The sequence below is a fragment of the Cucurbita pepo genome, chromosome 10, assembly GCF_057944985.1.
Source record: "Cucurbita pepo subsp. pepo isolate OVF chromosome 10, ASM5794498v1, whole genome shotgun sequence".
NCBI lineage: Eukaryota > Viridiplantae > Streptophyta > Magnoliopsida > Cucurbitales > Cucurbitaceae > Cucurbita > Cucurbita pepo.
Window position 1 is genome coordinate 10,565,807 of NC_141807.1, and position 13,449 is coordinate 10,579,255.

General features: G+C 35.7%; 1 long non-coding RNA gene across 1 annotated transcript; it reads right to left on the reverse strand.

Moving 5' to 3' along the window:
- Positions 1-1,271: 1,271 nt before the first annotated feature.
- Positions 1,272-3,106, reverse strand: LOC147790688 (uncharacterized). Its single transcript, XR_015422622.1, has 4 exons — positions 2,750-3,106; positions 2,391-2,545; positions 2,242-2,314; positions 1,272-1,447 (listed from the first exon to the last, which is right to left on the reverse strand). It is a non-coding gene; the product is annotated as an uncharacterized LOC147790688 (long non-coding RNA).
- Positions 3,107-13,449: the final 10,343 nt, after the last annotated feature.

Consider the following 13,449-nt stretch of genomic DNA (forward strand, 5'->3'; position numbering starts at 1 on the left):
AATCACTAGCCCTTCCTTGTAATACCCATCTTTAAGTTTCACGAAGAAATCAAGGAGAGAAACGCTGTAAATGTGGCTGTATAGGCCGAGTTTCAGATGGCGGCGACGCGAAAAATGCGCATCTTCTTCCTATTCAGAGGAAGAAAACGATGATATGGCCAGTTCAACTGAACTGTCCAAGTCAACTCAAAATTTGACCATTTCTCGGGTTTTCTCGATTTTAACCCCATTCCAGACCGATTCTCATAGAAAATCTTATGGTTTTAGAAACTAGACACAATAAGGAGTACGTGGAAGGAAATTTTGAAGTAATTTAGATACTGAAAGCTCAAGAATGGACGTCCCAAACGTCGACGACGAGGCAAGTAGCCACCTTTGATTTTTTGTTAAGAAATACTTGTAGAAATCGCTTGGATTTTCATGTGAATCCTAAACCAAGTATGAATTAAGGATATATGAAAGAAAAATCCAAAGAACCGTGAATTAAGACCCTGAACCGATCAAATAGCTCGAGATTTAAGTAACATTAAAATAACCCACTATATGAGCTCCGCTGCCTATCAAATTTTAATACAGAGCATATTACAGTATGTTGAGGTCAGAAGTCAAATTTGGTGGTCATTGGATAAGGATAAGTAGGTAAACGAAGAAATGGTGTAAAATGACCATAGTGCCCCTAAGGTAATTTACCTTTGGTTCATGACCTAGATGACCTTCAAATGCTATGAAATTCATCGGTAGATCTTATTTTATGAAATGTTATATGAATCCTTATCCCAAGAGGTTATATAAGGTAATGAAGTTTGGGAGTTATTGGAAAACTTTAGTTAGGGAAACAAAGATATGGGAGAAAATGCTCATCACGATCCATATGACCTTTGCCATGAAGCACGATGTTTATAAGTTTTGTAGTCAATGTTGCCAATGTTTGCTGCACAAAAAAAGATAGGGATGTTAAATTTTTAAGTCACTTTTGGAATATTAAGTCATAAATTGGGTAACAAATTATTGTTTTCAACTACAAGTCATCTTCAGATTAACGAGCAAACTAAGGTGGTTAATAGAACGTTAGGAGCATTGCTTAGGGCTATTAACAACAACTCTTTAATAAACTAAAATCATACCGTCAACATACTTAAACTATATAAAACTCTCTCGCCTCCCCTATTAAGTTTATGTAACGCCCCGCTCATCGTCAACGCGATTCACAGGAGTTACTACTGACCTCGATAATAAACTCCGACAACCAATGATAAATTTCAAAAAAAATATTTCCAAAAACATCAAGTAAAACATTTAAAACGAGTGCTATTTAAACTTAAAACAACCGAAGTAGATTCTCGACAACGAAACCATAATTACATAAACAGACACAGACATGGATTCCCAAATAGTTCCTAGCCCGCTGGTCTCGCCCTCGTCCTCGGTTGGCCTGCATCAACTAAATCTGGAAAGAAAAGTTAAAAATAATTTTGATGAGTAATTAAATTACCCAGTAAGTAGCCAACTTTATCTTTCATGAATTCATAACTAATCTTTCCAGGTGTTTTTAAATTTTATTCGTCATTGACTCCTAGTTTCTCTTACTAGGGTCATCTGTTCATTAATGAGGTATCTCAGCTACCTCCAGCTTAGCATAGCAAATGTTTTTAAGTTTTATTCGACATTGACTCCTAGCTTCTCTTACTAGGGTCATCTATTCATTAATGAGGTATCTCAGCTACCTCCAGCTAGGTTACTGACTCTCTCTCGATATGCTTATCTAGAATTTTCGGACTCGTATGTAAGACTCGCTCTCGGTCAAATACGGCCCGTCTACTAATTGCTCTGGCGGCCTGTTTATCTCATATACCAACGGTCAGGAGTACTCATGCTCCCTGACTTAGCACACAGCGCGTTGGCCAGGAACTCCGCGGGAATTAGTAGACTATCATACTCATATAAATAAGCCATAGCTCAACAACCAATAAGCATATCTTAGAGTCATAACCTTTCTATTAACATGCATAACATACTCACAGTTACTGCATGTTTTCATACATGTATCATGTTCAACACATAGAACATTCAGACAATCATTTATATCATGCTTACATCACAGGCAAGCAGTCACAATATACAATAAACACTCAATATCATCAAAGCTCATCATAACATATTAAGCTCTTAATCAGATAAACAACATACTCACATGTTGTAAAACAAGTTAAGAACTAGTTCAAAAGTCGATACGCTACTTACCTGGTTTCGAATCCCTTTCTCTCTTGATTGTACATTTAATAGGGTATTTCAACACAATTCCTTCCAATTAGACCTATATTTCACCATTTTCAAGGTAAGTATAGGTCAATCTAGGTAGAACAGGTCAAAAAAAATCGAACGGGACAAACGGGGAACCCAAAATGATGCTTCACGCGCCCTCACGCGCCCTCACATCCTCGGTGTGTCTGTCCCACGCGCCAGGAGCACGCCCAGTCGCACACCCAGTCGCGGCCCTCACGCGCCTGCGTGTAGTGCACGCGCTTCTTCTTCTTCCTTGCGTTTTCTGAAATTTTCCCATCTTTTCTGTTAATACCAACTATATCCGAAGCCATATCCTCCTTCTACGATTCGAATTTCATCCTGATTCCTTCTACAAATTTATAGATCTCCTTATTACGATTCTAACAAGCCCTATTTCATAACTCATTATACAATATGAACCAAGATATCGAGATTTAAAGGTTCGGTGATATGGGTTTTTCGTTACCTTTGCGACAACCGCTTAAATCAGCTTAGTTCAGAGCTTCAATGGCTGAAAAGCCTTCACAATCGTCTCCCCATCCTCAGGTTTTCACGTTGTCACAACAAACGCCAAAGAACCTTAAGGTTTTGCCGGAAAACACGGATTATAACATTCTCTGTTTTCTGTTTCCCTCTTCCTCTGTTTCTTCGATAATATTTGGTGCTTCCTCGTCGGCCTTGCCAACGCCAACCACCACCACCATCCATAACACTAACACAAAATAAAACCACCCTTCTTCATCCCACACCTCCATCTTCCTCTCTTTTCTTTCTTTTCCCTTCAATCCACCTGTCCATTCTTCCGTTCTCCATGGCAGCAGCTTCAAGCTGTTGCTGTCTTTTTTTTTTTTTTTTTTTTTTAATTTATTTATTTATTATTTTCGGGTTATTACAGTTTAACTCTCCATACAAACTGAATTAAACAGAGGAATCCGCATCTTCATCGTGTAAAATTGATGGAATAAGCAAAGAGAATAAGGAAATAGAGAGTTATCCCGGTTTGTTGCCGTTCGTCAATGGAAGTTCCCTTCTCTTGAGCTCTCACGTCCACCTCTTTGCCCTAATCAATCCTTGTTGGTCTCCTTTTCTTTCGGCTGTCAACAGCTTCTGGATTAGTGTTTTCTTCTTCTTCTCTTGTTTCACAGCAGAGGCTGCTGCTGTATAATTCGATTTTCTCCCCCCAAAATGTGGCTACTCTCCTCTTGGTCTTCCTTTTCCTTTTATATTGAGCATGAGTTTCCCTTTAGGGCTGAAAAGAAATAAGTAGTCCACATAGGATGTTCCTCATTGGGTAGTCAATGACCCACTTGGACTAATGATGTGGATTTAAAATTTTCATGTCATCCCCCATTTATTTCCAAATTTGCTACTCCCACATGGTTTAGCATAGATGTCTGAAATTTTACCATATAACTCAACTAAATATACAATTAAGATCGATTTATGCCAAATCATTTTTTTTTCATGTTAGACCGCAATAAACGATTTCATGCTCACTAAGTAGAATAAATGGGTAATAAATGAGAAAATTGTGAATAAGGGTGCAATATTAACTATAAAATGACTTGATAGAACTCTACTTTTAGAGAGTTATCAATATTATAATGGCTACTACCTAAATTATAACCTAAAGTTGATAATTGATGTCCAATTAGCCAACCCTAAATTTGTAATCATGTGGAGTGATTGAAATTACAATGGAAGTAGTTTAAACTCCTAGTACCTTAAATGAAGTTGGTCTCTTCTAATAAAACACGAATTTCTCTTTAATATCATTAATACAATTATGCTTCATCTTGAACCTACTAAACATGAAACTAAAACTGCGTTCAATTTAACTCAATTTTATTGTCATCTTGAATGACGTGTAGGGTATATTCTTGATTTACCTCGATATTTCATATTAGTTAAGCTTTTTGCAAAATCACAATTAGACAACAACAAAGATGAACTTGGGTCTATTTATTATTGTAAAGAAAATTTCTAAAGATGAACTTGGGTCTTACTTACAAGTAAAATACTAGACCATCAACTTTTTGTTTTATAGTCCAACAACCGCTTAAGAAAATAGATTTCAAACTTGAGGGAAAAAAATATATTGAGTAGGAGCTAAAAATGTTGCATTTTTTTTTAGAAAGGGCATTTGGTCTAGTGGTATGATTCTCGCTTAGGGTGCGAGAGGTCCCAAGTTCAATTCTCGAAATGCCCCTATGTATATGTCTCAACCTAGTGTACTCCAAAATAACTTTTAATATCATTTACTTGTGTAGTGTGCGAGAGGTCCCGAGTTCAATTCTCGAAAGGGCATTTGGTCTAGTGGTATGATAATGCTCTTTTAATATCATTTACTTGTGTACTCCACCATATATATCTCAACCAAGTATATTATCATTTAATGATAATGCTCTTAATATCATTTACTTGTGAAAATAAAAAATAAGAACTCCAAAATAACTTCGTAATTAACTTCTAGAAAATAAAAAGAACTCCAAAATAACTTCATAACTTCGTAATTAACTTCTAGAAAATAAAAAGAACTCCAAAATAACTTCATAACTTCGTAATTAACTTCTAGAAAATAAAAAGAACTCCAAAATAACTTCGTAATTAACTTCTAGAAAATAAAAAGAACTCCAAAATAACTTCGTAATTAACTTCTAGAAAATAAAAAGAACTCCAAAATAACTCCAAAATAACTTCGTAATTAACTTCTAGAAAATAAAAAGAACTCCAAAATAACTTCGTAATTAACTTCTAGAAAATAAAAAGAACTCCAAAATAACTTCGTAATTAACTTCTAGAAAATAAAAAGAACTCCAAAATAACTTCGTAATTAACTTCTAGAAAATAAAAAGAACTCCAAAATAACTTCGTAATTAACTTCTAGAAAATAAAAAGAACTCCAAAATAACTTCGTAATTAACTTCTAGAAAATAAAAAGAACTCCAAAATAACTTCGTAATTAACTTCTAGAAAATAAAAAGAACTCCAAAATAACTTCGTAATTAACTTCTAGAAAATAAAAAGCTTCTAGAAAATAAAAAGAACTCCAAAATAACTTCGTAATTAACTTCTAGAAAATAAAAATAACTTCTATTCTTTTTCTTCTCTCTACAGTAATTCTATTCTTTTTTCTTCTCTCTATAGTAATTCTATTCTTGGAACTCCAAAATAACTTCGTAATTAACTTCTAGAAAATAAAAAGAACTTCAAAATAACTTCGTAATTAACTTCTAGAAAATAAAAATAACTTCTATTCTTTTTTCTTCTCTCTATAGTAATTCTATTCTTTTTTCTTCTCTCTATAGTAATTCTATTCTTTTTTCTTATCTCTATAGTAATTCTATTATTTTTTCTTCTATTATTTTTTCTTCTCTCTATAGTAATTCTATTCTTTTTTCTTATCTCTATAGTAATTCTATTATTTTTTCTTCTATATTATCATTTAATGATAATGCTCTTAATATCATTTACTTGTGAAAATAAAAAATAAGAACTCTAAAATAACTTCGTAATTAACTTCTAGAAAATAAAAAAATAACATCGTAATTAACTTCTAGAAAATAAAAAAATAAATTCGTAATTAACTTCTAGAAAATAAAAAAATAACTTCGTAATTAACTTCTAGAAAATAAAAAGAACTCCAAAATAACTTCGTAATTAACTTCTAGAAAATAAAAAGAACTCCAAAATAACTTCGTAATTAACTTCTAGAAAATAAAAATAACTTCTATTCTTTTTTCTTCTCTCTATAGTAATTCTATTCTTTTTTCTTAATTCTATTATTTTTTCTTCTCTCTATAGTAATTCTATTCTTTTTTCTTAATTCTATTATTTTTTCTTCTCTCTATAGTAATTCTATTCTTTTTTCTTATCTCTATAGTAATTCTATTATTTTTTCTTCTATTATTTTTTCTTCTCTTTATAGTAATTCTATTTCTTTTTTCTTATCTCTATAGTAATTCTATTATTTTTTCTTCTCTCTATAGTAATTCTATTATTTTTTCTTCTCTCTATAGTAATTCTATTATTTTTTTTTCTCTCTATCGTAATTCTATTATTTTTTCTTCTATCCCTACCGTAATTAACTTCTAGAAAATAAAAATAACTTCTATTCTTTTTTCTTCTCTCTATAGTAATTCTATTATTTTTTCTTCTATCTATAGTAATTCTATTATTTTTTCTTCTCTCTACAGTAATTAACTTCTATTCTTTTTTCTTCTCTCTACCGTAATTATCGCAAACCCTATGTAAATAATTTAACAGCGGTCTAGATCTAAAAGATCTAAAAGATATAATAATAATTGCTCATGGATTTTATTAACAAAGAAAATAGATGAAATAATGATGATACATTCCATAAAAAACTTAATATATAGTCATTAATAAGGGCATTTGGTTTAGTGGTATGCTTCTTGCTTTGGGTGCAAGAGGTCTCGAGTTTGATTCTCAAAATGCCCCTTTTATCAATGGGGCCTGACCCAAAGGAATGCGTGGCAATGCATCTTAAACTTCTATAAAGTTTTCATATATTGAGGCACGGAAAATATATAGACTAGCAACTAAGAATTATAAATCTACTATAAAGGCATTTGGTTTAAGTGGTATGATTATCGTTTTGGGTGTGAGAGGTCTGAAGTTCGATTCTCAAAATGCCCCCAACAAAATTATATCAAAATGAATTATGCAAGATAATATGATTTAAAATGTGGTTTTTAAACATTGAATCAAGAAGATGAGAATACTGAATGAAACATATTCTTGGAAGGGCCGGACTTCAAAAAGAGCATTATAGAAATTGTTCTATTGTATTCTTTCTAGGAACTTTTCATTATGTTGTCCGCTGTCGTCAAATAGATCATCTGTTGTCACAATCCTTTTAAGGAAGATGCGCTTTCATTATGTTGTCCGCTGTCGTCAAATAGATCATCTGTTGTCACAATCCTTTTAAGGAAGATGCGCCCAAATAACCGATAAAGAAGTTTCAGAGAGCCATAGGTTCGAATCCTGTCACCTTGATGTGGTATTCTCAGGGGCCGAAGTGCAAAGCCCCGTAGTCTATCCGTGGTCAGGAAGGCAGGCATGTTGTCCGCTGTCGTCACAATCCTTTTAAGAAAGATGCGCCCAAATAACCGATGAAGAAGTTTCAGAGAGCCATAGGTTCGAATCCTGTCACCTTGATGTGGTATTCTAAGGGGCCGAAGTGCAAATCCCCAAAGCCTATCCGTGGTCAGGAAGGCAGGCGAACCACGCACACTAAAAAAAAAAAGATCTCCTTTTCTATCACACGTAGAATTGTCATTCTTTTGTCTTTTGAAACCCCTTACCTTATCAGTCATCAGGCAGGTTTTTGGTATCATATATCGAGATAATTATTATGAAAAATCTATTCCACTAGTATGACTTAGATACACTTTCTTTGTGGTATCAGCCATGCTATTTGAATAGCCTGAAGTCATCATAGCCTCTCCACCAGTTCCGAAGACTCCTTTGGCATCAATGTGCTACAATGAAAGAGATGAGACCCTTTCCTGAACCAGAACCGAGCATAAAACACCGAGGAGAAAGTCGAAAGCGAGCTCTTTTCGCGTATACGCAATCTCGAAACCCAATTAGCTCACGGACTGTCTCTTCAACCCTGGCGAGTATGAGTGCTTGGTAACAGAGAATGTCGAATGAGAAAGACATTCGATTACGGCAACATTCGCAACTACCAAAGTGCACTAAACCAAGTAGAGATCTTCGACCTAACGACAATGGAATTTCAAGCCCATTTTATCAATCCGCTTTGTACCTTATTGTTGACCGAATCGGATGCACGCCAGGCCTAAATTTTCTCTTAGTCACCCGGAGACGAAATGATGATCAGATCCAAAGTTTACGAATCGAAGAGAAAGTGGATCTGAGTTCTACACGCTTTCATTTTCAAAAGCTTCGCTTGCCTACGGTACTTTACTCAGGATGTGCAACAATACGGTCATCTCTCAGCCGTGTATAGAGAATTCCTTGATCATTTCCTTGGCGGATAACACAAATGAAATCGTTTCCCTGACCGCCCATCTTATGAGTCCATTCTTGTCTTGTTGGTTTGTTGTACTATTCTATACCTCTCTCGATTGATAGAAAGACGTTCGGGAGCTAGGAGGGCCTATCGTGAGGGAACTTTCCTTTTCACGATAGGCAAAGGTAAAGTGGGAGCTGCATCTATCCACGGTGATCAAGGCAGAGCGACTCCTTCTTTAAAAGAGGTTTGTTTTATCGAAACTGTTAGATCCGCTTTCGTTAAAGAAAAAATAGTAGCTCTTGGTTTGGCCGATGTTGATTCGTATGGCAATGCGGACTCGACTCAGGATGAGGATTTCGCTTTTCATACTGCTGTTATGAGCCGAAAGAGCTGGTAAGCTATCTCGCTAAACGAAAGGAAAAAGCACGTATGTGTTGACCTCTTTAGGACCGGTTGCTTCCTCTTTTTGTTTATACGTTTGGAGAAACCTGCTAAGCGCGCCTTTCTTACCAGGTGTGATTCAATCATTCAGCTCAAACTTTCCTATCATCCGACGGAAAAGGTAGGAGTACGACTACCTTTTCCTTTTCTTGCCCGAGCCAAGGGATCATTCAGTTTCTACCAAAAAGTTCGCTATCTATTAGTTGCCGTAATCGAATGTATTTCTCATTTCATGTTAGCTCCCCCAAGAGCTTCCTTGTCCATAGTAGATGAAATCTTGGACTTCTATTGGACTTATAGCATTGTCTGGTGAGCTCGTCGTTGAGGGTGTGCCTTACAAGAGATCGAGCAGCCTTTCTTTCCCTACCTAGTATGCTTTTCCGCTTATCGTGCAACTAGCCAACTAGCCAAAGAGAGAGGGAGAGGGATCATGTCAATCAATTTGTATGTGCATTTTGTCCGTCCTGTACTTGCTTGCTTAGCTTTCTTAACCAACATCTCTGGTTTCCCTCGAACCAAGAGGTCCTGCTTATCTATACCCAACAGTCACACTTTCAGCCGAAAGACTGATTTTTTTCATAAAGTCGGTTCATAGATCAAGAAAGAATGAAGCTGCTTACAGGGACGGTTATGCGATACGTCTTTTCATACTCGCCTTTTCTTTAACCCTACTATCAACCTAGCCATTCTCGCTTGTTGCTTTAAGGGGTTTCCCCACTGTAGATTACTCAGATTGGTTCTCACGTCCCTGTGCCAAAAAGGATGGGCGAGTTTGAGTGTTCATCGATTGGATGGATCCATTTGCTCCGGGGGGGGGGGGGTGGTGAGACAAGGTGTAGCGCAGTCTGGTCAGCGCATCTGTTTTGGGTATGTTATCCGCTAAATGTTTTAGGACAGGGGGTACAAATTTTCTACATAGGTCATCTGTGGTCACAATCCTTTTAAGGAAGATGCTCCCAAATAATCGGTGAACAATAGACTTTAAAGAAGTTTCAGAGAGCAAGAAGAGATAGAACAGAGAATAGAAGTGAGTCGTGCAAGGAAGAAGGAACTAGTAGGTTTAATTTGGGTTCATTTGAACTAAAAAACGAACCAAATTTTTTCAAACGAACCCAAATTCAAGACTCACTAGCCCATAGTCCATATGTGGTAAAAAAAAAAAACCTTCCGTGGCCCAACCCTTTTTTGCAATCAGCATCCAACCATTTCTTTTTCAACCTACACGTATGCTCCAGGCCAAACTCACGTAACTTGTCAGAAGATGCGGCCCACAACTAAACGGAAGACAAGTGTCACAATCGCACTCTTACAGTAGTGAGACAATGATTATGTGACATTTGTTCTAATCCAATGAACAAGTCAACCATGCAAAATTTAGACTGAACGAACAATAGTAGTGTATGCTCGAATCACATTTAGAAGAAATATTTTAGAAAACGTGAGCGAGGAAATACGTTAAAAACAATTTCAAATAAAGTAATGTTATAAGCTAAAAGTGAAGAAACAACAACTGGTCACGTTCTCCTATAGTACATTTTGGGATATTTTAGTCCTGATGGGTGTAGATATGATTTTGAGGGCTAATCATACACCCTGTATTGGCACAACAATAATAGTAAAAGCCTATCTAAGATGAAAGCAAGTAAAAGGTGTTTGGAATGAGCATGCCACCATGAATCACAAATCATTTACAAGAATAGCTGAGACATCTAACATGCAGCCATAGGCAACATGCCTCGGCCAATCATGACCGCGACATCTGTCCTTACAGAATTTGTCAATATCTCTATCAACCGGCTCTTCATAAACTCAACGTTGTAGGATGAGGCTGACTTTGGGTCTCCCAACGCACTTCTAGCTGATCTCAGTATTGAGGAGTCTTTTTCAACCTACTAGGAGCTATTGAAAATCACTTCTCGGTTTGTTAACTCATCAAGTCTTCTTTGTTGGTGTTTATCCTACTTTCTTCGCTTGAAACAATTTCTTCTTTGCATGATGTCATACCACCTGCTTTTACTTGATGTTTTCTTGGTCGGAATAATAACGTTTCAAGTTACTGACGTGGACAACAGGGTTAGTCTGTATCGATAGAAGCAATTGAATCCTATATGATGTCTTCCTAATCTTGTGGATAACTTCGACTAGTCCATAGAATTTTCGCACCAGTCTTTGGTTCTTGTTGCTTTGAACTCAAAGTTGATCTGACCTTAACTTATCATAACTCTCTATTTGCTTTGAAATTATCGTGGTCGACCCTTCTCTACATTCGTCTAGATGGTATTTTTGCGTGAACATGTGTTGCTTTAGTGGTTTGTTTTTGTCTCCCTTCTTCAGTAGAGGTGTTGGCTTGGTGGCATTGTCAAGCATTTGAGTGATCACTGACAAGAGCCTTTGCAGGTCAAATAAACTCGACTGTGAACATGACATTTTGCTATTTGTAGAATTCAACTAGCTCAGGCTGAGCCACATGACATCTATTTGTGGTAGGCGACATAAAACTAATCTTGTGATTTATCTCTCTTGGTGAGGTTAAAACCCAATATCTGACCTTCTTGTTTTGGGTCGTGGTGTTCATGTAGTGGCAATAAAGTTTTTGTTGAGGTTGGCACACTTGACCTCCCCTTTTCAAATACAACAATGGCAGCAAGTGTAGATTCATCATGGCTAAGATTCTTTCTCAACTGTACTATCGTCATCATTTTCACCCCTCTTGGTTGATGGATGTTTGTCTAAATGATCGTTGGGTTAGACTCCGTTACTACTAGGCATTTTTCTAGGGGCATGTACATGACTTTGTGTTCTAGCAGGATGTCAATCCCTGACTATTTGGGCTCTAAGGTTGGATATGAAGGCTGACTATTTATAGTAAAAATCTGATAGAGATATATATACTAAATAATTATATATAGGAGGCGGTTACATGTAGTGAAGCTATATATAATAAACTGAAATCATATGTATACCCATTAGTCAGTGCTTCCTAAATGTACATTTCTCATTCTCCATATCCTCTCTTTGCATACCAGAAGTCATTAATACAAAACCATTAGTCAATATTTCTTCTTATATTTTCTCTATCACGTTCTTTGTGTTCATTTAGATCAAGTGTGTGCATTGTTGTGTGATTCTAATAACTTGTATCAGAGCGAGGAGAGATTCACCACGATATGTGAAGATGGAAAGTTCAAAGACTGGAATTGAAAAGTTTGATGGATTCGATATCAGTTTCTAGAAGATGCAGATTGAAGATTATCTGTACGAGAAAGATATTCAGGAACCCATTTTGGGGGTGAAGCTGAATACCATGACCACGGAGGAGTGGAAGCTCAAGGATTGTCACGCCATAGGGTTAATCTGGTTGACGCTGTCAGGGAACCAAAGAAAGTGCGATTGGAAATGGTCCATACAGACGTTTGGGGACCATCTTCAGTTTCTTCATTTCTAGTACCAAAATTTCATGGATTAGAGGTCTCGCCCTTGCAACGACAACTCTTTGTTTTCATAAGGCTAGTCAGATATCTCATGACCACTCTTTTCCTCCTCACCATATCTAGACAATATAACGTTGATCCAGTATTGTCTTATATAGTTAACGTTCACTCTTTAATGTCCGAGGACATTTTATAACTACCACGAAAATCAAAACATACAATAAATTCATACAAGTTTTACAACATATCATATACTGCTTACTTGGTCGCGGAGAGACGTGTCATCGAGCTGAGTCATAGAGATATACGACTCTTTATCCTAAGAAAAAATCGATATAATTTAAAATCTGGCTGATACCAATCTGCCACAACCCAACTTTTAAGGGTTCAAAACTCAAATAGAAACTAAAATTGAGAGTGAAAACAAATAAAAATAAAAGTAAATTAATATAAAATAAGAAAATGTTGTAAAATTAAAATGAGATTGAGAAAACAACACAACATTAAATGAAACTAAGGTGCATTCAATACAACTTTATTTTCTTGTCATACGAGGCAAAATAGAAAAATTAAATCAAACAAACTAATGAACTGAACCGAATCAATCCAACCAAAATTGATTAGTTTGTTTCTTTTGTTGGGTTGTTGGTTTATTTGATAACCCTTGTATATTATAACGATTCAACTTTTTGTTTTATAGCCCTCCAACTACTAAGAGAAATATATATTTAAGTAGAAGCTAAAAATATTTGTTGTTCAAGAAAAGGCATTTGGTTTAGTGGTATGATTCTCACTTGGGGTGCAAGAGGTTTTGAGTTCAATTCTTGAAATGCCCCTATGTCTAAATCTTTTCTTATCTAAGGACTTCATATTTGAAATCAACCTAACTTCATATTCGACATTTTACACTTACCATCATGCTCTTATAATACTTCAGGTGTTTCCTGCAATACGACCTTAATACCTAGGCCTAAGGCTTCATACATACGTTTCAAGTGGTATAATATCTAGGCCTAAGGCTTCATACATACGTTTCAAGTGGTATAACAAGGGCATTAGGCTTCATACATACGTTTCAAGTGGTATAACAAGGGCATTTGGTCTAGTGCTATGAAAGTTCGATTCTCAAAATGCCCCTTCAAGAGATTGTAGTATGAAAGACATTTACCAAGTAAATAAATACATTAAAATAACACAAGTGACACATATGTAAACTATGTAATTAATATTTTATTTCTATTACATCTTTCCTTATTTATGAAATAATGATCGGAGATATTTTTCATTTTC